Source organism: Ranitomeya imitator, chromosome 6 (genome assembly GCF_032444005.1).
Source record: "Ranitomeya imitator isolate aRanImi1 chromosome 6, aRanImi1.pri, whole genome shotgun sequence".
Taxonomy (NCBI): Eukaryota; Metazoa; Chordata; class Amphibia; order Anura; family Dendrobatidae; genus Ranitomeya; species Ranitomeya imitator.
The window spans coordinates 570,310,200-570,334,347 of NC_091287.1; the positions used below are offsets into that span (position 1 = coordinate 570,310,200).

The 24,148-nt window shown below is 49.9% G+C and overlaps 1 long non-coding RNA gene across 1 annotated transcript in view; it reads left to right on the forward strand.

The window, feature by feature from the left end:
- Positions 1–18,679, forward strand: part of LOC138641561 (uncharacterized) — a 31,302-nt gene extending 12,623 nt beyond the window's left edge. The window contains exon 2 of the long non-coding RNA XR_011313912.1: positions 18,415–18,679. This is a non-coding gene — a long non-coding RNA (uncharacterized lncRNA). The remainder of the gene's footprint in view (positions 1–18,414) is intronic.
- Positions 18,680–24,148: the final 5,469 nt, after the last annotated feature.

The window sequence follows — 24,148 nt, forward strand, 5'->3', positions numbered from 1 at the left end:
TTGGATGACATTGCCATCTTCAGTTCCTCCTGGGAGGAACACCTGCAGCATCTCGAGGAGGTGCTCAGGCGAATTAACCAAGCAGGACTGACTATCAAGCCGGGAAAGTGCCAGATGGGCATGAGGGAGGTTCACTACCTGGGGCACCGGGTAGGCGGGAACACCCTGAAGCCAGAGCCGGAGAAAGTGGGCGCTGTAACGGAGTCTACCAATCTGGGGTACCTCTTTCAGTACCACCCCGTGTTCCGGAGGTCCACTCTGCTTTGGCTGGAGTCTGAATGAAGGACGCTGGTTAGAATTTCTTGACTACATGGGAGCATATAAAAGTTGACTGCTACTCCAGGTATTTCCAGTCTAAAAGAACCCACTTTATTTACAACACACAAAATATATAACATAGATACACAGGGCAGGTCAATAGAAAAAGCAGGCCAGACATACATTACAATATCCGCAGGGGGCCGGAGCCTGCTGGTATTTACTGTGGGAATTACAAAAGTGGGGGGAGGTAAGAAACAGAATATCTTGTCCAGGGATGCAGCCTGTGGACTGATGCATTTCACATGGAAACTATTATACAGAATATATATATAGCATAACATATTTTTGGTGCTGGGGTTCTGTAACACGGCTCCCCTTTTCAGCGACGCGATCGGCATACACACTCTGATCCTTAACGGATCGGTTTGGGGATGACCGAAGTTTATGGGGTTGGTACAAGTTCCGTTTGTTGACTTAGTCCATTGGCATTACCGTTGTCTTTGCCGGGTCTGTAGTGGATGGTGAAGTCCAGAGGTTGTAGGGCTAAACTCCACCGCAGTAATCTGGCGTTGTCTCCGGAGGCCCGATTAAGCCAGACTAGGGGATTATGGTCCGTTAGGAGGGAAAACTGTCGTCCATACAAATATGGTTGTAACTTTTTGAGTGCCCATACTATTGCCAGGCACTCCTTCTCAATGGCCGCATAGCTTACTTCACGGGGCAGTAGTTTCCGACTCGGGTAAGCTACCGGGTGTTCTTGGCCATCCGGCCTGACTTGGCTTAGTACTGCCCCCAATCCAAACATAGAAGCGTCTGTCTGAACCAGGAAACGTTTAGTTGGATCGGGTGCGGCCAATACAGGGGTATTGGTGAGGGCGTCCTTTAGCTGGCGGAAGGCTTCCTCACACTCTGGGGTCCAGGTTACCTGGCGGGGTTGGTTCTTACGGGTCAGATCAGTGAGGGGCTTGGCCACGCTGCTGTAATTGAGAACAAATTTCCTGTAATACCCCGCTGTCCCTAGAAACGCCATGACCTGGGTTTTAGTGCGTGGGGTGGGCCATTTGGCTATGGCCTCAATCTTAGCTGGTTCTGGTCTCTTTCCCACTTCCCACCCAATGCCCTAAATACTGAATCTCTGCTTTGCCCACGTGACATTTGTTTGGGTTCAGAGTGATTCCGGCCTTGTGGATCCTGTCTAATACTGTCTCTAGGTGATTTAGATGCTCTTCCCATGTCGCGCTGTAGATGGCTATGTCATTCAGGTAGGCACACGCATAGTCCTGGAGACCATCTAGAAGCCGGTCAGCCAGCCTCTGGAAGGTCGCCGGGGCAGTCTTCATCCCAAATGGCATAACTCGAAACTGGAATAAGCCAAACGGGGTGACAAATGCCGACTTGGGAATAGCATCAGGACTAAGGGGAATCTGCCAGTAGCCTTTGCATAGATCGATGGTGGTCAAATACTTTGCCCCCGCCAGCCGGTCTAACAAGTCATCCACACGCGGCATGGGATACGCATCCGTCACTGTTTTCTCATTGAGCTTACGATAGTCTACACAAAACCTTGTAGTCCCATCCTTCTTGGGCACTAACACTACGGGGGATGCCCAGGGACTATCTGACTCTTCAATGACCCCTAAACTCAACATCTCTTGTATCTCTTGTCACATCCCTTCTCGTACAGACTCAGGGACGCGGAAAGGAGGTTGTCGCAGGGGGTCTGATCCTGGGTCTCAACCTTGTGTTGTGCCAGGTGAGTGTACCCGGGTTTCCCCAAAAACATCCTCTGTCACTGCCTCAACAACTCCTCCGCCTGCTGTCTCTCCCGGGGACCTAAGTCTTCACCCCAGTGTACCTGGTCCCATGTTTTAGACTGAGTCCTCCCCTAAGACATCAGGCAACGGAAGTCCGGCTAAATCCTCTGCTTCAGGTGCACAGATAGCCACTACCTCTTCTGGGCGCTCCCGATAGGGCTTCAGCATATTCACGTGGAACATGCGGATAACCCTGGTGTCGTCACAATCGGCGACATTATAGGTTGTGTCGGCTATTTTCCCCACTACCTGGTAGGACCCCTGCCATGCAGCTTGGAACTTGTTCTGCCTAGTGGGATCTAACACCAGGACCTTCTGCCCTATTTCCAAGGTATGCTCTGTGGCCCTCCGATCGTACCATACGCCCTGGCACCGCTGGGCCGCCTGCATGTTCCCACGTACAGCCTGGGTCAGCTCCTGTAGGCGGTCCCGGAATTCCAGCACATAGGGTACAATAGGAACCCCTTCTATGATGCCCTCCCCTTCCCAGTGTTCTAGCACTAAGTCTAGGGGTCCCCTTACCCGTCTCCCGTATACCAGTTCGAATGGGGAGAACCCCATGGATTCTTGGGGCACCTCTCGATAGGCAAACAGGAGGGGAGACAAGAATTTCTCCCAGTCCCTGTAGGTCCTGGTAAAAGTCCCAGTGAGTTGTTTTAACGTCCCGTTAAAGCGTTCACACAACCCATTGGTTTGCGGGTGGTACGGGGCGCTTCTAATAGACTTTACGCCGCACAGCTTCCACAGTTGGTTGGTCACCTCTGCTGTAAACTGGGTACCCTGGTCTGAGATAATCTCCCGGGGAAATCCAGCCCATGAGAAAACCTGGAGCAGGGCAGCCGCCACCGTCTCTGCCAGTATGTTAGGTAACGCAACCGCCTCTAGATACCGTGTGGCATAATCTACCACTGTCGATATATACCTTTTCCCTGACGGACTGGGTTTGGCTAACGGCCCTATCAGATCGACCGCTACTCGGCTAAATGGTTCCTCCACAATGGGGAGGGGGGGTAATTTGGCCTTGCATCGATCTCCCCTCTTGCCAATGCACTGGCAACTGTCACAGGTCTGGCAGTATTGACAAACATCATAGGTTACCCCCGGCCAAAAGAAGTTTTGTGTCAGACTGACGCCAAAGTGCCCGGCCAAGGGTATGTCATGAGAGATTCGCAGTAACTCCTGCCTATACTTCTTGGGAACTACCAGCTGTCGTTTTATAGTGGGGCTCGTCCCTGGGTGGTGGTGCTGCTCTGTGATCCGGTAGAGGAGTCCCTGCTTCCATATAAACTGTTCTCCTTCCAGTACCCCTCTCCCCTCCTGTGCCTTCCCCCGATATCCCTCCAATGAAGGATCCTCAAGTAACTCCCTTTTAAATTCATCTGGGGTGGCCCAAGAAATGTGTCTGGCTATGGGAATACGTGTAGGGCTGGGATGTCTTACCTGGGCCTCCTCTGAGTGTGATTCCGCCTCCGCAGCTAGAGCTTGTCTCCGGGTGGTCATAGGATATGTCTCAACTAGAGGGGCAACCGAGAAGGCAGACAACATGGGCCCCAAGGCATTTCCCAGCAAAACGTCTGCAGGCAAATCCTCCATCAAGCCGACCTCAACAAGGCCATCCCCAACTCCCCAGTTCAGGTGAATCCTGGCAGTGGGCAGTCGATGTATGGCTCCCCCTGCTACACGGACTACCACTGTCCGGTCCGTCTTCTCTTGGTCCCGGACGAGATGAGGCTTCACAAGGGTCAAAGTTGCTCTGGAATCTCTTAGTCCCTGCATGCGTTTCCCATTAACCCACACGACCTGTCGATGCTGTTGTCGATTATCTGCCCGGGCTGCCTGCACGGGGTCTACTTCATGCAGCACTTCCTCCATGTCCTCCACCCCTTGGTTAGTTGTAGCCCTCAATGCCGGGTCAGCTTCGCCTTGGTAGCAGTGTACAGCGGCCCGGCGGAAGGTAGCTGTTCCCGCCTTTGGCCACTGGGTATGCTGAGTCCGGTTGGGACATTGTCTTTGCAGGTGGCCTAGCTGATGGCAGGTGTGGCATTGTGCCCCAGAGGAACTGTGGTAGGCCGGGTTTCTAGCTGGTCCCCCTACAATCTTCGGTGGTTTGGGGCCCTCCAGGTCCATGGGCGGACCCCTAGTGAACATCTTTGATCCGGACAACTGAGGCCTCCTGGCGTCATGATGTTCATCGGCCAGACGAGTGGCTTCCTCAAGAGTCATTGGCCGCCTGTCCTGAAGCCATTCCTGTGTCTCGGGGTTTAGTCCATTAAAGAATCGTTCTAACAAGAAGAGCTGGAGGACGTCTGTTGTGAATTCTGTTGTCAAGCTCCCTCCTGTGGTCATGAATGGTACTTCGGCTGGTTCTGTCCATGGGTTTCCTCTGGTGGTTGTGAGTGGGGCGGCGGCTTCTGAGGTTCCTTCCACAGGTGACGAGGTTAATTCGTTAGCTGGCTGCTCTATTTAACTCCACCTAGATCATTGCTCCATGCCACCTGTCAATGTTCCAGTATTGGTCTAGTTCACTCCTGGATCGTTCTTGTGACCTGTCTTCCCAGCAGAAGCTAAGTTCCTGCTTGTTTTTCTCTGGTTTGCTATTTTTCTGTCCAGCTTGCTATTTTGATTGTTGTCTTGCTGGAAGCTCTGGGACGCAGAGGGAGCGCCTCCGCACCGTGAGTCGGTGCGGAGGGTCTTTTTGCGCCCTCTGCGTGGTCTTTTTGTAGTTTTTTATGCTGACCGCAAAGCTACGTTTCCTATCCTCTGTCTGTTCAGTAAGTCGGGCCTCACTTTGCTAAATCTATTTCATCTCTGTGTTTGTAATTTTCATCTTTACTCACAGTCATTATATGTGGGGGCTGCCTTTTCCTTTGGGGAATTTCTCTGAGGCAAGGTAGGCTTTATTTTTCTATCTTTAGGGCTAGCTAGTTCCTGTGACGAGGCGCCTAGGGAGCGTCAGGAGCGCTCCACGGCTATTTCTAGTGTGTGTGATAGGATTAGGGATTGCGGTCAGCAGAGTTCCCACGTCTCAGAGCTTGTCCTATATTATTAGTAACTATCAGGTCATTCCGTGTGCTCTTAACCACCAGGTCCATTATTGTCCTGACCACCAGGTAATAACAGTACAGGTGGCCCAAAGTACTAATGCATCTCAATAGAGGGATAAGAGAAGTTCTGAGACCATTTTTTTTTCTTTGCAGTGTGTTTTGTCTCTCTTTTTCCCTTTACCTCTAGGTGGTTCAAGATTCAGGTGTAGATATGGACATTCAAGGTCTGTTCTCTTGTATGGATAATCTCACTGCAAGGGTACAAAACATTCAAGATTTTGTGGTTCAGAATCCAATGTTAGAGCCTAGGATTCCAATTCCTGATTTGTTTTTTGGTGATAGATCTAAGTTTCTGAATTTCAAAAATAATTGTAAATTGTTTCTTGCTTTGAAACCTCGCTCCTCAGGTGACCCTGTTCAACAAGTGAAAATCATTATTTCTTTGTTACGTGGCGACCCTCAAGACTGGGCATTTTCCCTTGCGCCAGGAGATCCGGCATTGCGTGATGTTGATGCGTTTTTTCTGGCGCTCGGATTGCTTTATGATTAACCTAATTCAGTGGATCAGGCAGAGAAAATCTTGCTGGCTCTGTGTCAGGGTCAGGATGAGGTAGAGATATATTGTCAGAAGTTTAGAAAGTGGTCCGTACTCACTCAGTGGAATGAATGTGCCCTGGCAGCAATTTTCAGAAAGGGTCTCTCTGAAGCCCTTAAGGATGTCATGGTGGGATTTCCCATGCCTGCTGGTCTGAATGAGTCTATGTCTTTGGCCATTCAGATCGATCGACGCTTACGTGAGCGTAAAGCTGTGCACCATTTGGCGGTATTATCTGAGCATAGTCCTGAGCCTATGCAATGTGATAGGACTTTGACTAGAGCTGAACGGCAAGAACACAGACGTCGGAATGGGCTGTGTTTTTACTGTGGTGATTCCACTCATGCTATCTCCGATTGTCCTAAGCGCACTAAGCGTTTCGCTAGGTCTGCCACCATTGGTACGGTACAGTCTAAATTTCTTTTGTCCGTTACTCTGATCTGCTCTTTGTCATCCTATTCTGTTATGGCATTTGTGGATTCAGGCGCTGCCCTGAATTTGATGGACTTGGAGTTTGCTAGGCGCTGTGGTTTTTTCTTGGAGCCCTTGCAGTATCCTATTCCATTGAGAGGAATTGATGCTACGCCTTTGGCCAAGAATAAGCCTCAGTACTGGACCCAATTGACCATGTGCATGGCTCCTGCACATCAGGAGGATATTCGCTTTTTGGTGTTGCATAATCTGCATGATGTGGTCGTTTTGCAGTTGCCATGGCTACAGGTCCATAATCCAGTATTGAATTGGAAATCTATGTCTGTCCAGCTGGGGTTGTCAGGGGGTACATGGTGATGTTCCATTTTTGTCTATTTCGTCATCCACGCCTTCTGAAGTCCCGGAGTTTTTGTCGGATTACCGGGATGTTTTTGATGAGCCCAAATCCAGTGCCCTACCTCCTCATAGGGATTGCGATTGTGCTATCAATTTGATTCCTGGTAGTAAGTTTCCTAAGGGCCGACTGTTCAATTCATCTGTGCAGAGCACGCCGCTATGCAGAGTTATGTAAAGGAATCCTTGGAGAAGGGTCATATTCGCCCGTCGTCGTTACCATTGGGAGCAGGGTTCTTTTTTGTGGCCAAGAAGGATGGTTCTTTGAGACCTTGTATTGATTACCGCCTTCTCAATAAGATCACAGTCAAATTTCAGTACCCTTTGCCGCTGCTGTCTGATTTATTTGCTCGGATTAAGGGGGCTAGTTGGTTCACCAAGATAGATCTTCGTGGTGCGTATAATCTTGAGCGTATTAAACGGCGATGAATGGAAAACAGCATTTAATACGCCCGAGGGCCATTTTGAGTACCTGGTTATGTCATTCGGGCTTTCCAATGCTCCATCAGTATTTCGGTCCTTTATGCATGACATCTTCCGAGAGTACCTGGATAAATTCCTGATTGTATATTTGGATGATATTTTGGTCTTCTCGGATGATTGGGAGTCTCACGTGAAGCAGGTCAGAATGGTGTTCCAGGTCCTTCGTGCGAATTCTTTGTTTGTGAAGGGGTCAAAGTGTCTCTTTGGAGTTCAGAAGGTTTCATTTTTGGGTTTCATTTTTTCCCCTTCTACTATCGAGATGGACCCTGTTAAAGTCCAGGCCATTTATGATTGGACTCAGCCGACATCTGTGAAGAGTCTGCAAAAGTTCCTGGGCTTTGCTAATTTTTATCGTCGCTTCATCAGTAATTTTTCTAGTGTTGCTAAACCGTTGACTGATTTGACCAAGAAGGGTGCTGATGTGGTCAGTTGGTCTTCTGCGGCTGTGGAAGCTTTTCAGGAGTTGAAGCGTCGTTTTTCTTCTGCCCCTGTGTTGTGCCAGCCAGATGTTTCGCTTCCGTTTCAGGTCGAGGTTGATGCTTCTGAGATTGGAGCAGGGGCTGTTTTGTCGCAAAGAAGTTCTGATGGCTCGGTGATGAAACCATGTGCCTTCTTTTCTAGAAAGTTTTCGCCTGCTGAGCGCAATTATGATGTTGGCAATCGAGAGTTGTTGGCCATGAAGTGGGCATTCGAGGAGTGGCGTCATTGGCTTGAAGGAGCCAAGCATCGCGTGGTGGTCGTGACGGATCACAAGAATTTGACTTATCTCGAGTCTGCCAAACGGTTGAATCCTAGACAGGCTCGTTGGTCGCTATTTTTCTCCCGTTTTGATTTTGTGGTTTCGTACCTTCCAGGCTCTAAGAATGTGAAGGCTGATGCCCTGTCAAGGAGTTTTGTGCCCGACTCTCCGGGTGTTCCTGAGCCGGCGGGTATTCTCAAAGAGGGGGTAATTTTGTCTGCCATCTCCCCTGATTTGCGGCGGGTGCTGCAAAAATTTCAGGCTGATAGACCTGACCGTTGCCCAGCAGAGAAACTGTTTGTCCCTGATAAATGGACTAGTAGAGTTATCTCTGAGGTTCATTGTTCGGTGTTGGCTGGTCATCCTGGAATCTTTGGTACCAGAGATTTGGTGGCTAGATCCTTTTGGTGGCCGTCTTTGTCACGGGATGTGCGTTCTTTTGTGCAGTCCTGTGGGACTTGTGCTCGGGCTAAGCCCTGCTGTTCTCGTGCCAGTGGGTTGCTTTTGCCCTTGCCGGTCCCGAAGAGGCCCTGGACGCATATCTCTAGGGATTTTATTTCGGATCTCCCTGTGTCTCAAAAGATGTCGGTCATTTGGGTGGTTTGTGATCGCTTCTCTAAGATGGTCCATTTGGTACCCTTGTCTAAATTGCCTTCCTCCTCTGATTTGGTGCCATTGTTTTTCCAGCATGTGGTTCGTTTACATGGCATTCCGGAGAACATTGTTTCGGACAGAGGTTCCCAGTTTGTTTCGAGGTTTTGGCGAGCCTTTTGTGCTAGGATGGGCATTGATTTGTCTTTTTCCTCGGCTTTCGATCCTCAGACAAATGGCCAAACCGAACGAACTAATCAGACTTTGGAAACATATCTGAGATGCTTTGTTTCTGCTGATCAGGATGATTGGGTGTCCTTTTTGCCTTGGCCTGAGTTCGCCCTTAATAATCGGGCCAGCTCGGCTAATTTAGTTTCGCCGTTTTTCTGCAATTCTGGTTTCCATCCTCGTTTCTCTTCAGGGCAGGTTGAGTCTTCGGACTGTCCTGGTGTAGATACTGTGGTGGATAGGTTGCAGCAGATTTGGACTCATGTGGTGGACAATTTGACATTGTCCCAGGAGAAGGCTCAACGTTTCGCTAACCGCCGGCGCTGTGTGGGTCCCCGACTTCGTGTTGGGGATTTGGTTTGGTTATCGTCTCGTTATATTCCTATGAAGGTTTCCTCTCCTAAGTTTAAGCCTCGTTTCATTGGTCCGTATAAGATTTCTGAGGTTCTCAATCCTGTGTCGTTTCGTTTGACCCTTCCAGCTTCTTTTGCCATCCATAATGTATTCCATAGGTCATTGTTGCGGAGATACGTGGCGCCTGTGGTTCCATCCGTTGATCCTCCTGCCCCGGTGTTGGTTGAGGGGGAGTTGGAGTATGTGGTGGAGAAGATTTTGGATTCTCGTATTTCGAGACGGAAACTCCAGTACCTGGTCAAATGGAAGGGTTATGGTCAGGAAGATAATTCCTGGGTCTTTGCCTCCGATGTTCATGCTGCCGATCTGGTTCGTGCCTTTCATTTGGCTCGTCCTGGTCGGCCATGGGGGCTCTGGTGAGGGTTCGGTGACCCCTCCTCAAGGGGGGGTACTGTTGTGAATTCTGTTGTCAAGCTTCCTCCTGTGATCATGAATGGTACTTCGGCTTGTTCTGTCCATGGGCTTCCTCTGGTGGTTGTGAGTGGGGCTGTGGCTTCTGAGGTTCCTTCTACAGGTGACGAGGTTAATTCGTTAGCTGGCTGCTCTATTTAACTCCACCTAGATCATTGCTCCATGCCACCTGTCAATGTTCCAGTATTGGTCTAGTTCACTCCTGGATCGTTCTTGTGACCTGTCTTCCCAGCAGAAGCTAAGTTCCTGCTTGTTTTTCTCTGGTTTGCTATTTTTCTGTCCAGCTTGCTATTTTGATTGTTTTGCTTGCTGGAAGCTCTGGGACGCAGAGGGAGCGCCTCCGCACCGTGAGTCGGTGCGGAGGGTCTTTTTGCGCCCTCTGCGTGGTCTTTTTGTAGTTTTTTATGCTGACCGCAAAGCTACCTTTCCTATCCTCTGTCTGTTCAGTAAGTCGGGCCTCACTTTGCTAAATCTATTTCATCTCTGTCTTTGTAATTTTCATCTTTACTCACAGTCATTATATGTGGGGGGCTACCTTTTCCTTTGGGGAATTTCTCTGAGGCAAGGTAGGCTTTATTTTTCTATCTTTAGGGCTAGCTAGTTCCTTAGGCTGTGTCGAGTTGCATAGGGAGCGTTAGGAGTAATTCACGGCTATTTCTAGTGTGTGTGATAGGATTAGGGATTGCGGTCAGCAGAGTTCCCACGTCTCAGAGCTCGTCCTATATTATTAGTAACTATCAGGTCATTCCGTGTGCTCTTAACCACCAGGTCCATTATTGTCCTGACCACCAGCTCATAACAGAGCCCCCTGTAGTCCACGCAGAACCGGGTGGTCCGGTCTTTCTTTGGCACGAGAACTACGGGTGAGGCCCACGCGCTCTTTGACCGTCGAATCACCCCCAGCTGTAACATCTCATCGATCTCTTGGCACATAATCTGCTGCACCTGGTCAGAGATTCGATAGGGTGTTCGCCGTAGTGGGGCGTGATTCCCGGTGTCCACCTCGTGGACTGCTAACTCAGTCCTCCCAGGTAGGTTGGAGAACACGACCCGGAAGGGTTCCAGTGTGGTTTGCAACTGCAACCACTAGGGTTCAGTTAATGAGGCGCTTACCTCCACGTCCTCGATGGACCCAATGGCCTTGGCTTGGGCCAGCATGTCCAGGAGGGTGTCTTCCTCCCCGTCTTCGGGCAAGCTGCAGACAGGTAGGACGAAAGGTTCACGTTCGTGATGAGCCTTCATCATGTTGATGTGAAAGACCTTTCGCCTACCCCGTGCGTGGTCAAGTGTGACCACGTAGTTGACCGGGTTGAGCTGTTGGTGGACGACGTATGGGCCCTCCCAGGCTGCCTGAAGCTTATCCTTTGGTACAGGGACCAGGACCCACACCTTTTGACCCACGTGGTAGGTCCGCTCTGGCGTTCTGGTCGTACCAGTGCTTCTGGTCAGCCTGAGCCTGCGTCATGTTGTCATGCACCAACTGTGTCAAGGTCTTCATCTTGTCACGGAAGCGCATGATATACTCCACTATGGACACTTCAGAAGGGTTTGGCTCCTCTTCCCAGGATTCTCTTACCAACCCAAGGGGTCCCCGGACTCGCCTGCCATACAGGAGCTCCAAGGGGGAGAACCCCGTTGAGGCCTGCGGAACCTCTCGGTAAGCAAATAGCAGGTGTGGGAGGTACCGCTCCCAGTCGCGCCCTTGGGTCTCAACCAGCATGCGTAGCATCTGCTTGAGAGTACCATTGAAGCATTCACACAAGCCATTGGTCTGTGGGTGATATGCACTCGATACCAGGTGCTTCACCTGCATTCTCTTACAGAGAGCCTCCATTAGGCGAGACATAAATTGGGTCCCTTGATCAGTAAGCATTTCCCTGGGAAATCCTACACGTGAAAAGATGGCCAACAGGGAATCCGCCACCTTATCTGCCCTAGTTGACGACAGAGCTACTGCCTCTGGGTACCGGATAGCTTAGTCTACCACAGTAAGGATGTATTGCTTTCCAGAGCTGCTGGAGATAGCCAGCGGGCTCACAATGTCCACCGCGATACTCTGGAAAGGCTCCTCTATCACTGGCAAAGGGATCAGGGGAGCCTTAAGAGCAGGCCCCGCCTTCCCCACTCTTTGACAAGTGATACAGGAGCGGCAGTAGTTTGACACATCTGTCCCCATCTTAGGCCAATAGAAGTGTTGAGACAGCCGGGCCTTCGTTTTGCTGATCCCCAAGTGTCCAGCTAGCGGGATCTCATGGGCAATCCGTAACAACTCACCCTGGAATTGCTGCGGGACGACCAGCTGTCTTTCCCTCAACCACTCCTTTTGTGATTCTCCGGGTACTGTCTCCCGGTGTAACCTTCCTCGTTCCCAGAACACCTTCTCCTTATCAGTCACGGAGATGGGCGTTTCGGCGAGTTGTCTCAAACTCTCTAGGCTCGCATCTGTGCGCAGAGCAGCCTGGAACTCCTGGCTAGGGGAAGCCAGAAGCGATGTCGGGGTTCCTTCCCCACGGGAACTCTCTTGGACCTGATCTGGGTCCTCCTGTGGTTCAGTCACACTGATGACTGAGGAGGGTCCGGAAGGCCTACAGTTATCTGCATTCCGGGCACTCTGACTGCGGGTGACAGCAGCTATGTAGGCTGTCTCCCCGGGGGTTTCTACAGACCCATCAGCCGGCGCTGCTATGGGCTCTACCTCCCCATCCACCCCCAACACTCCAGGGGCAGTGCTACTTATGGGCCAGTTACCTTCCTCTGTGGCACTGGTCACTTTTATGGCATCACCTTCCTCACGGTTCCCATGCATCTCCCCATTTCCTGTAGCACCGACACTTGCCCCTGTTAGGGGTTCCTCAGCCGTCTCACTCCGCTGAGCGACGTGGCTGGACACGCCTGTACCTATGGACACATTAACCTTCACAGAAAAATCATTATCAGGTTCAGTTGGCACAGGTAGAACATTTTCACCATCAATCCTAGGAAAAAAATGGTTATTAGATGCATCATTACAAGATAAAGCATGGTCAGGTAACACATGCGATTTCCCATCATCATCATCATCATCAGGGTTAACGTTACCCTCATTAGTAGATTGGGGAGGGGTGTCAGGGACGTAGTATGCAACCATCCTCCCCAAATCAGTCCCCAATAAAACATCAGTGGGCAAATTATCAGACAGCCCCACTTCCTTCACCCCGCTCCCGGCACCCCAATCAATAAAAACCCGGGCCATCGGTAAGGGACAGCTGATACTCCCAATCCCAGTGACAGTTAGGGTTTTCACCAGAATGATTTCTTCAGGGGCCGCCAGTTCGGGTCAGATGAGGGTTCGTTCAGCCCCGGTGTTATGACCTGGTGGTTAAGAGCACACGGAATGACGTGATAGTTACTGATAATAAGGACGAGCTCTGGGACGTGGGAACTCTGATAGGTTTAGGGATTGCGGTCAGCAAACACACTAGAAATAGCCGTGGATTGCGCCTAACACTCCCCATGCAACTCGGCACAGCCTAAGAAACTAGCTAGCCCTGAAGATAGAAAAATAAAGCCTACCCTGCCTCAGAGAAACTCCCCAAAGGAAAAGGCAGCCCCCCACATATAATGACTGTGAGTAAAGATGAAAGTACAAACACAGAGATGAAATAGATTTAGCAAAGTGAGGCCCGACTTAATGAACAGACCAAGGATAGGAAAGGTTACTTTGCGGTCAGCACAAAAACCTACAAAAAGACCACGCAGAGGGCGCAAAAAGACCCTCCGCACCGACTCACGGTGTGGAGGCGCTCCCTCTGCGTCCCAGAGCTTCCAGCAAGCAAGACAACAAATTAAATAGCAAGCTGGACAGAAAAATAGAAAACCAAAGAAAATACAAGCTGGAACTTAGCTTCTGATGGAAAGACAGGTCACAAGAACGATCCAGGAGTGAACTAGACCAATACTGGAACATTGACAGGTGGCATAGAGCAAAGATCTAAGTGGAGTTAAATAGAGCAGCAGCTAACGAATTAACCTAGTCACCTGTGAAACTCAGAAACACCCACCAGAGGAAGTCCATGGACAGAACCAGCCAAAGTACCATTCATGACCACAGGAGGGATCCCGACAACAGAATTCACAACACCCCGGTGTCCTTGAGGCCTGTAGCAACATGGTCTCCCACCGTGACGTGCTGTATGTTGTCATACACCCTCCCAACCACACCACCCACCAAAAGAACTGCTGCATTAGGCCCTGGGGCCGTGGCTGGGAGGTTCTTCTGCTTGTCTGGACTGTGGGTACTGATATGACCAGGCCGCTTGCAGTAGTAACACTGGCGAGGTTCGGTGGTAGGTCTGGTGTTGTTGGCCACGGGGGCAGGACCTCTGGTGTGTTGGCTGACAGGGGTACTGGCGTTGGTTGCAGGCTTACTCCCTCTCCAGCTGGTGGTGACTGGCTTCCGCGCTTCCGATCTACGGTTGGCCTCATAGGCATCGGCAATCTGCGCTGCTTTCGTCACGTCTTTGGGTTCTCTGTCCATCACGAACTGTCGCACCTCAGCTGGGCAAAGATGAAAGAACAGGTCTTTGATCATCAGGTCTCGCAGCTGTGCAAAGGTGGTCACTGACAGTCCTTGGGTTCGCTGGTCAAATTGGGTCCCCAGTCCATGCACCACATCACTGTAACTGTCGTGTGGGCCACGTTGGAGGGTCCGGAACTTTCTACGGTACACCTCGGGTGTAAGCTGGTACTTGGCTATCAGGGCCTGCTTGATGGCTTCATAGTCTCCATCTTGTTCTTGAGGGAGGGCAGCAAACGCCTCCAGAGCTTTGCCTCTCAGCCCTGGTGTCAGGTATCGTGCCCATTCATCTGTAGGCAGCCGGTACTGTCTGCAGGCTTTCTCAAAGGCCCGCAGAAAAATGTCCAAGTCCCCATCCTTTTCCATCACAGGAAAGTGCTCGGGCCGGGGCTTCGGTGTCTGAGCGCTGCTGGGCTCACGGTCTGGGACAACCCCTGCATTTGCAGTCGGGCCATCTGCAGCTGGTACTCCCGCTCTGTTTGGGCCTCTCGCTCGGCTTGCTGGGCCTGGGCCTCTCGCTCGGCTCGCTCATGGTATTGCTGAATCAGCTGCCGACGTCCCTCATGGTCGTCAGTGGGGAATTCATTCAAGGCCGCCTGCAGGTGGGGGTCCAATCCGGCCTGGTTGCTAATTGGGCCGGCATTCAGTGGTTGGACCTCTGCTGCAGCACCATGTTTGCTTGTGCTGGCTTCTGCGGCCTCTGGGCTCTGTGGCCTGGCTTGGTCTGCTTCAAATTACACCAGTTCAGCGACCATTTGAGTCTTGGTCTTGCCCTGGGAGTTCAGGCCATGGTATGTGCATATCCCAGCAATAGCGTCCTTCTGCTGGGCGTACCAGGCCTCTCCTTTTGCAGCCATGGTTGCCAAATAAAAGATAGGATAGAAAAACGAAGAGAAAGGGAGGGGATAATTACCAGTACACACAATTGTCTCGACTAATAAACACTGAGTTCGTTCTCCAAACTTATTTGCGCAGAGTCCTCGCAAGAACTTTCTGCAAGTTTTTAGTGAGGGGAATGATTGCTCAACCCAAATCACTAATGCTCTAATATCCCACCGCCCTATGGGCCTGTCAGGAATCCCTGACCGCTGCCACCAATTTGTCACGATTCACACCGTGACCGTCACCCCTACGTCACGGATCGGGGTGACTTTAGGCCAATAGATGGCTATCACATGTTAGTTAGTTATCCCTCCACTCCACAATGTGATGAAAAAACACACACACAAGGCTATTGACCTCTTAGTTTACAGCAGGGCTTAATCTAGGTATCCCACTGCTCTTCAATATACCACGAACTGCAGAGATTTATGTGTATCCCGCTTACAGTTCCACTTAACACTTGCAGCTCTCTGGCGCCTCCCTTACTGTCAGGTCAGATTAGGTACTGCACCTGGGGTAGTTAGTCGCCGGAAAGGCTACCTGCTATGTACTGGCTATTGGGCACGCTGCTGCGACGCGATAAACTACTCCCGCTCAGGCAGGAACAATAATTATCAATGCCGCAGTCGCTACAACAACACCCAAAAGCCTGCACACGGTAAGCTGCCACCAGCTTCGATTAAACGGGTCTGAAGCTAACCCAAAAACAGTAGCGTAATTCCCTTCAGAAGACAGGGTACGTTTTAGAACAGGAGAACGAACTAGTATTAAATAATATACCCCATCAAAAGTTTCAGGCAGTGTTTATAAACGGTTATATAAAGATGTTACAATATGAGACAATTGAAATATGTACAAGATAATTATAAATTAAACAGGGATTAAATAAGAAAAGGTACAACTCACAGGTTCTCAGTTCATATCAGTTCAGGCAACCAGGCTAGTGGGTTTCCATCTGTCCAAGTGCATTGGAAACAGCTCTTCAGATCAGACTCACATATTCTCCCAGCAGCAGACTGACTGCTGGGATCTGGCCAGACAGTTATAGCTGCAGCCTGTGACATCCCAGAAAGGGGTTGGATCACCTCGTCCCTCCTACCTCTTCAGTTTTAGTAATTCAACCTTAAATTTGTCTAATTTCTATAACTCCGCTCCAGAACATGTCATAGTCATAACCAACCCAGCATTCATCTCGTATTAACATGGGCATTCTAATGAGATCAAATATGTCATATGTGTGTGTCACGTTTCACACCGTGACCGTCACCCCTATGTCACGGGTTGGGGTGACATTAGGCCAACAGACGGCTATCACATGTGCAGGGGGTCTTATCTTAGTTATCCCTCCACTCCACAATGTGATGAAAACAACACACACAAGGCCATTGACCTCTTAGTTTACAGCAGGGGCTTATTCTAGGTATCCCACTGCTCTTCAATATACCACGAACTGCAGGGATTTATGTATATCCCGCTTACAGTTCCACTTAACACTTGCAGCTCTCTGGCGCCCCCCTTACTCTCAGGTCAGATTAGGTACTGCATCCTGGGTAATTAGTCGCCAGACAGGCTGCCTACTGTGTACTGGCTATTGGGCACGCTGCAGCGACGCGATTAACTACTCCTGCTCAGGCAGGAACAATAATTATCAACGCCGCAGTCGCTATAACAACACCCAAAAGCCTGCACATGGTAAGCTGCCACCAGCTTCGATTAAACGGGTCCGAAGCTAACCCAACACAGTAGCGTAATTCCCTTCAGGAGACTTAGGGTACGTTTTTAGAGCATGGAGAAAGAACTAGTATTAAATAATAAACCCCACAAAATTTAGGCAGTGCTTTATCAAAAAATTTTACAAAGATGTTACAAATGAGACAATTGCAAATATGTACAAGGTAATTATAACATAAAGGGATTACAGGACAAAAGATAACACTCACATGTACTCAGTTCATTGCCGGCAACCAGGCTAGTGGAGCTTCCATACGTCCCAGTTCATTGGACGTGCTCCGGGCTCTCCAGGAAAAAGACAAGAAGTGACTGCTGGGAGCCTGCCAGAAATTTAAAACCTGCAGCCTGTGACATCACAGAAAGGCTGGCTTATCCAGACCCTCCTCTCTCTACATTCTGAGTATTTTAACCTTAAATTTGTCTATTTTCTATTCGCTACAAAACATGTCATAGTCATAACAAACATAACATGTGGGTGGACATGGCGGTCTCCAGGTGTGGAGGAGTAGCTGTGGGTGGACACTGTGGTCTCCAGGTATGGGGGAGCAGCAGTGGGTGTGGCAGGGTAGTTTCCAGGTATGGAGGAGCAGTTTTGGGTGGACAGGGCAGTCTCCAGGTATGGAGGAGCAGCTGTGGGTGGACAGGGTGGTCTCCAGGATTTGGGGGAGCAGCATAGGGTGGACAGGGCGGTCTCCAGGTATGGAGTTGCAGCTGTGGGTGGACAGGTTGGTCTCCAGATATGAGGGAGCAGCAGTGGGTGGACAGGGCGGTCTCCAGATATGAGGGAGCAGCAGTGGGTGGACAGGGTGGTCTCCAGGTATGGGGAGCAGCAGTGGGTGGTCAGGGTGTTTTCCAGGTATGGGAGAGCAGCAGTGGGTGTTCTGGAGACCGCCCTGGTATGGGGGGCGGCATCTGTGGGCGGTCTCAAGGTATAGGGGGTGGAATCTGTGGGTGGACAGGGCGGTCTCCAGGTACGGGGGAGCAGCAGTGGGTGGACAGCGCGGTCTCCAGATATGGGGGAGCAGCAGCGGGTGGTCAGGGTGGTCTCCAGGTATGGGGGAGCAGCAGTGGGCAGACAGGGTGGTCTCCAGGTATGGGGGAGCAGCAGTGGGTGGACAAGGCGGTCCCAAGGTATTGGGGTGCAGCTGTGTGTGGACAGGGCAGTCTCCAGGTATGGGGGAGCAGCAGTGGGTGGACAGGGCGGTCTCCAGTTATGGGGGAGCAGCAGTGGGTGGACGGTGTTCTCCAGGTATGGAGGAGTTATGTGTGGACAGGGTGGTCTCCAGGTATGGAGGAGCAGCAGTGGGTAGACAGGGTGGTCTCCAGGTATGGGGGAGCAGCAGTGGGTGGACAGGGCGGTCTCCAGTTATGGGGGAGCAGCAGTGGGTGGACTGGGTGTTCTCCAGGTATGGAGGAGCTGTGTGTGGACAGGGTGGTCTCCAGGTATGGGGGAGCAGCAGTGGGTGGACAGGGTGGTCTCCAGGTATGGGGGGCTGCATCTGTGGGTGGTCTTTGGGCATGGGGGGTGGTGGAATCTGTGGGTGGACAGGGCGGGCTCCAAGTATGGGGGAGCAGCAGTGGGTGGTCAGCGTACATACGGACAGAGTGAACCTCGAAAGAAGGGAGGATAAGGGATGGTGGGGGTTGGATAGGGTTGAAGGAGCAGTTTTTAGAAAGGATACCCACTCCACTGTCAAGGTAAAAATATATGTCTTTATACACTTTTGTACTTTTATATATTCTTATGCTGTGAAACAATAAGTTTTTTCCCTTTGCTTGCCAAATGCATATGTAACTGTATTTAAGATGGCTGCCAGTATTCACCTTTGCCCCACTTTCAGGCTGAAGGAACAAGTTGCACATTCCAGAAGGACAAGTATCATTTCTCTGGAATTCGAAACTGGACAAGATGTAGACAAAGGAAGATTCATCAGAATATGCCAGAGCCAATCAGAAGGACTGAATACTAGATACATTGCTTAACCCCTGCCTATCCCCGCCCTCTGCACACCTTCCCCCAATAGACCATGTAATATTGTGTTTTAGGAAATAAAGTTCAGTCGTTGCTGTGACGTTACACACGAGTATGCAATGAGTTTGAACCAGCATTGTGTCTGACTCATTCTTATCCGGTACCAACATGCTCTTAATTTGATTTGGAATGACTGGTGGATGAAGGGTATTGTTGTGACGACCCCGACACCACCATGTCTGTTGCCAGAGCGAGGAGTGTGGGTAAATTGGAGGCTGCCGTAACTCAGTGCTGCAGGCAAGGCCGTGTCAGGGGGCATCAGCCAGGTCTCAGTGAGGGCCAGTAAGGAAAGGTTGCAGGAAGTGAAGAGATCATGGACCATGTTGAGCTTGTTGCAGATAGAGCGGGCATTCCAAAGTGCCCCAGAGAGGGGAAGCAGGGTGGTGGGGGTCAGTGGCACAGGTTTCAAGTGTGAGGGGTTGCAAAAGTTTCTCATAGTGTGACAAGGATAGGGTGAGGGTTAGTAATATATGAGGCGGGGGGGGCAGGATTGGGGGATGTGTCGCAAGCAGTGAGAATAAGCAGAGAAAGGGAAACAGGTGGGTGAAGGAAAGTGATGATTAGTGGACCAAAACGGTGGGGAAAATGTGAGCATGGTTAAAGAGCAGGGGAGGAAAAGAAAGGCAAATACATTTAGAAGATAGTGATTAGTCTTACCGTCTGGCCGATTTCTGGACGATTTCTGATGACACTTAAAAGATGTTACTTCAAATGATGTCACATCTGACATCCCTGATGTCCCTTTCCCCTGCTGTCACCTCTCACCTAACAAAAATATTCAACTTCTCTCTTCCGGTATCTTTCCCTCCTCATTTAAGCATGCCATCATACATCCATTACTTCAAAAAACCATCCCTCAATCAAAACTGTGCCGCTAACTATAGACCTGTCTCTAATCTTCCCTTCATCTCTAAACTCCTCGAACGCCTGGTCCACTCCCATCTTACCCGCTATCTCTCAGATAACTCTCCTCTCGACCCTCTTCAATCTGGTTTTCGCTCTTTACACTCTACTGAAACCGCCCTCACTAAAGTCTCTAATGACCTACTAACAGCTAAATCTAATGGTCACTGCTCCCTGCTAATTCTCTTGGATCTCTCTGCAGCATTCGATACTGTGGATCATCCGCTCCTCCTCACTATGCTCCGCTCCATCGGCCTCAAGCACACCGTTCTCTCCTGGTTCTCCTCCTATCTCTCTGACCGTTCCTTCACTGTATCTTTTGCTGGTTCCTCCTCCTCCTCTCACCTTCCCCTTACTGTTGGGGTTCCTCAAGGATCAGTCCTAGGCCCCCTCCTCTTCTCTTTGTATTCTGCCCCTATTGGACAAACAATCAGATTTGGTTTCCAGTACCATCTCTATGCTGACGACACCCAATTATACACCTCTTCTCCTGATATCACACCGACCTTTTTAGAAAACACCAGTGATTGTCTTACCGCTGTCTCTAACATCATGTCCTCCCTCTATCTGAAACTGAACCTGTCAAAAACTGAACTCCTCGTGTTCGCTCCCTCTACTAACCTACCTATGCCTGTCATTGCCATCTCCGTGTGCGGTTCCACAATCACTGCCCAGCAACATGCCCGCTGCCTTGGGGTCATACTCGAATCCGAGCTTTCATTCACCCCCCCACATCCGATCACTGGCTCGCTCTTCTTACCTGCATCTCAAAAACATTTCTAGAATTTAACCCTTTCTTACTTTCAACTCTGCAAAAACTGTTTCCCTTATTCTCCTTTAGACTATGTGTAACTCTCTACTAATCGGCCTCCCTCTTACCAAACTCTCCCCGCTCCAATCTGTCCTGAATGCTGCAGCCAGGATCATATTCCTCACCAACCGTTACACCGATGCCTCTACCTTGTGCCAGTATTTACAGTGGTTACCCATCCACTCCAGAATCCAGTACAAAACTACTACCCTCATCCACAAAGCACTCCATGGCTCAGCACCACCCTACATATCCTCTCTGGTCTCAGTCTACCACCCTACCCGTGCCCTCCATGGTTCAGCACCACCCTACATCTCCCTGGTCTCAGTCTACCACCCTACCGTGCCCTCCATGGCTCAGCACCACCCTACATCTCCTCTCTGGTCTCAGTCTACCACCCTACCCGTGCCCTCCATGGTTCAGCACCACCCTACATCTCCTCCCTGGTCTCAGTCTACCACCCTACCCGTGTCCTCCGCTTCGCTAATGACCCGAGGTTAGCATCCTCAATAATCAGAACCTCCCACTCCCTTCTCCAAGACTTTTCACATGCTGCGCCAATTCTTTGGAATGCACTACCTAGGTTAATACAATTAATCCCCAATCCCCAAAGTTTTAAGCGCGCCCTAAAAACCCATTTGTTCAGACTGGCCTACCGCTTCAACGCATTAATCCAACTATCCCTGTGTGGCCCATTCAAAATCTTTACCATAACCAGGTTCCCTCATGCTCTATGCATTTAATAGCCCTCAGTGTCTGTACTGCTACATACTTAGGCTGATAACTGGTTTATGCAGCTTTACATGAACACCTGAGCCTTACACTATGGCCGGTCCGAATAACTAAAGCAATTGTTACCATCCACCTCTCGTGTCTCCCTTTTCCTCATAGTATGTAGCTTGCGAGCAGCAGGGCCCTCATTCCTCTTGATATCTATTTTGGACTGTGATTATGGTTATGCTGTAATGTCTATTGTCTGTACAAGTCCCCTCTAAAATGTAAAGTGCTGTGGAATATGTTGACGCTATAAATAAATTATATACACACACACCCCCGGTATGGTCACTGTGAACTCGACAAGAACAAAAAAGAGGAATGAATACTAGCTGCCACCAATTGTTTATACAGTCCAAATGGACGCCCGTTAGCGTATGGCTTCAGTGTGTAGTTTACAGAGCAAAAGGAACAGAGCTATTACATTTTAGATATTTAATCCAGAAAGATACACAGTGTTTATGTTAAAAAATGCTTATTTTGCACATTTATTTAATCAGGATTATTCACTAGGTGCATTACTCTTAAAGAAAAATGTCATGGTATTCTCATAAAAAGTATAGTGGTTTATTGAATTGTCCACAGAAAAACCACATTGCAGCAAAACATAAAAGTAGATGAAATAGTTACGAACAGATTGTCCATGTGTAAATATCAGCAGCTGTCTTGTTACTCATCTTTCCCAAAGTCCTGAATGGTAAAACCGTCTGTTTGTGTGAAGACCGAAATCATCGTGGCTATCAGCTGTTCCTTCCTTGTCTTGTCTCATGTCCATGGAGAATGATGGTGAAGGCAGGAGGTGGCAGCCCCGTGACAAAAAGCCCCCACACCCTCCTAAGAGACGTTATTTATATGTCCAACAGACCACGTGTTCTCTGTATATGGTGATAACTTATACTCTGTGCTACATACACAGAAATAGCTGTTTGTAATGTCAGCAAGAAGCAATGTGCTCAGTACAGAATAAGAATAATTCAATTACGGTAATAATTAATATTTAACAGTTTATAAAAGAAAATATACAAGATGATACAAAATGGGAACAAACGATGCAATATATGCAACTACATAACATAAAAAGGAATAACGGAGAATGATTAAACCTGATGTTACAGATATGGCTCAGAGCTTAGTGGAGGGAAGTACTCTGATTGGGAACTTGAATCTTCCAACTTTAATTTTTATTAGCTCAATGCTACGCACACACCTGCCCTTGATAAGCTAATGTGGGGGCTGGGTATTTCAGAATTTTATGAGATCCCCAACTTACAGGATATCTTTGCCCCTGAAGGTCCCAGGTGGTAGATATTGTCAATGTCATCATATCTCCTATTGTGATTTTATCTTTTCCTATCGCCACGACAGCACCCCTACGAGAGAGGGGATCCGCCCACCTTCCGGACAGGAACCTACAGGATTTAAAGGGGCGGTCCCCCTCACCACTCCAGTTTGGGTTCCTGTCCGGACGGCGGGAGCCTGCAGGATGGACTTACCCGGGTCCACCATGCCTCTGTGCGGTGTCTATATGGAACGGCAGAATCGGGGGCCCGGAAGCAGCGTCGGGGGTGTCCTGCGTGCAGACCCCCCTCGTCTGGCCATGTGGAGTGCGTCCCAGGAGTTGGGCAGTGCTGTCCTGGTCCGCAGGTGAGCGCGGGTTCAGCATTCTCACCGGCGCTGGTGAGCCCAGAAGTAGTTCTTACACTTCCGGGGTAAGGCGGGGGAGGAGTGCTGCGGCGTTTTGAAAAGAGCGGCGGCTATGGAGTGAAGTGTGCAGCAATGTCCTCAAGTAGGGGACGCCGAACACCCTCAGGGAGAGGGATCGGAGCAGCGCAGCAAGAGCGGTAGCGGCCGCTCAAGTAGCAGCAGCAGCGTGGTACGGGGGCAGCAGCGTGCGAGCGCCCCAGCGTCACATTTGGATCCTACTCCTCCAGAACCGGTATTCACAGAATCAGCCTTATGGTGAGTGTTAACAAAACACCTGGTGCTGATATGGTCCGTTATTTTGTGCTTTGTTTTACGGGAAAAAGTCATCTAAATCTAAGCACAAGCAATGTGCTTTATGCGCGACTCCAATGCCTGACAGTTATACTAAAAGGCTTTGCTAGGCTTGCATCTGTCAGACCTTAGAGCGGTCATCAGGGAGGAAATAAGTTATTCCCTTAGAGGCAGCCGCCAGGAAAGGTCGGTTAGGGACATATCTCCTGGATCTAGCCTGTCCCTGCAAGAATGTGAATGTTCCCGCTCCTCATCTCCATCCTCCTCAGATGAAGAGGGAAGGCCATGTTTTTCGGTTGATAACATGGATATGTTAGTTAAAGGAGTCCGAGCAACCATGGGGGTTGCAGAGAACAGGGAACCAAGATCCGCACAAGACATAATGTTTGCGGGCTTGTGCCAGAAAAGTTGTAAGGCATTCCCGGTAGTGGATACAGTTAAGACCCTTATAAAACGGGAATGGGATAAACAGGACAAAGGGTTCCTGCCGTCATCAGCCAAAAGAAGGTATCCCTTTGACGACAATGATCTGGCAGAATGGATGAAAGTCCCAAAAGTGGACGCAGCGGTGGCTTCTACATCTATATCTGGTGCTTTGCCGCTGGAGGACGTAGGCCTTCTGAAAGATCCGTCGGATAGGAAAGCGGACATGTTTTTGAAGAAGGTGTGGGAATCATCTGCGGGTGCATTCAAACCGGCGATCTCTAGTACGTGTACGGCTAGATCCATCATGGTGTGGATAACCCAGCTGGAGGAACAGCTGAAATCCAAGGTGCCCAGAGACAAGATGCTGAACTCCCTATCGCAAATACGGGAAGGGGTGATGTATTTAGCGGATGCATCTGTGGATTCTCTAAAATTAGCAGCAAGATCAGCAGGTCTCTCAAATGCTGCTCGCCGAGCCCTATGGCTTAAGACCTGGAAAGGGGATGCTCAGGCGAGAGCTAAACTGTGTACAATACCATGTAGGGGTGAGTACCTGTTTGGCCCGGTATTGGATGACATCCTAGCTAAAGCTGAGGATAGGAAAAAGGGTTTTCCTAAAGTATTCACTCCTACC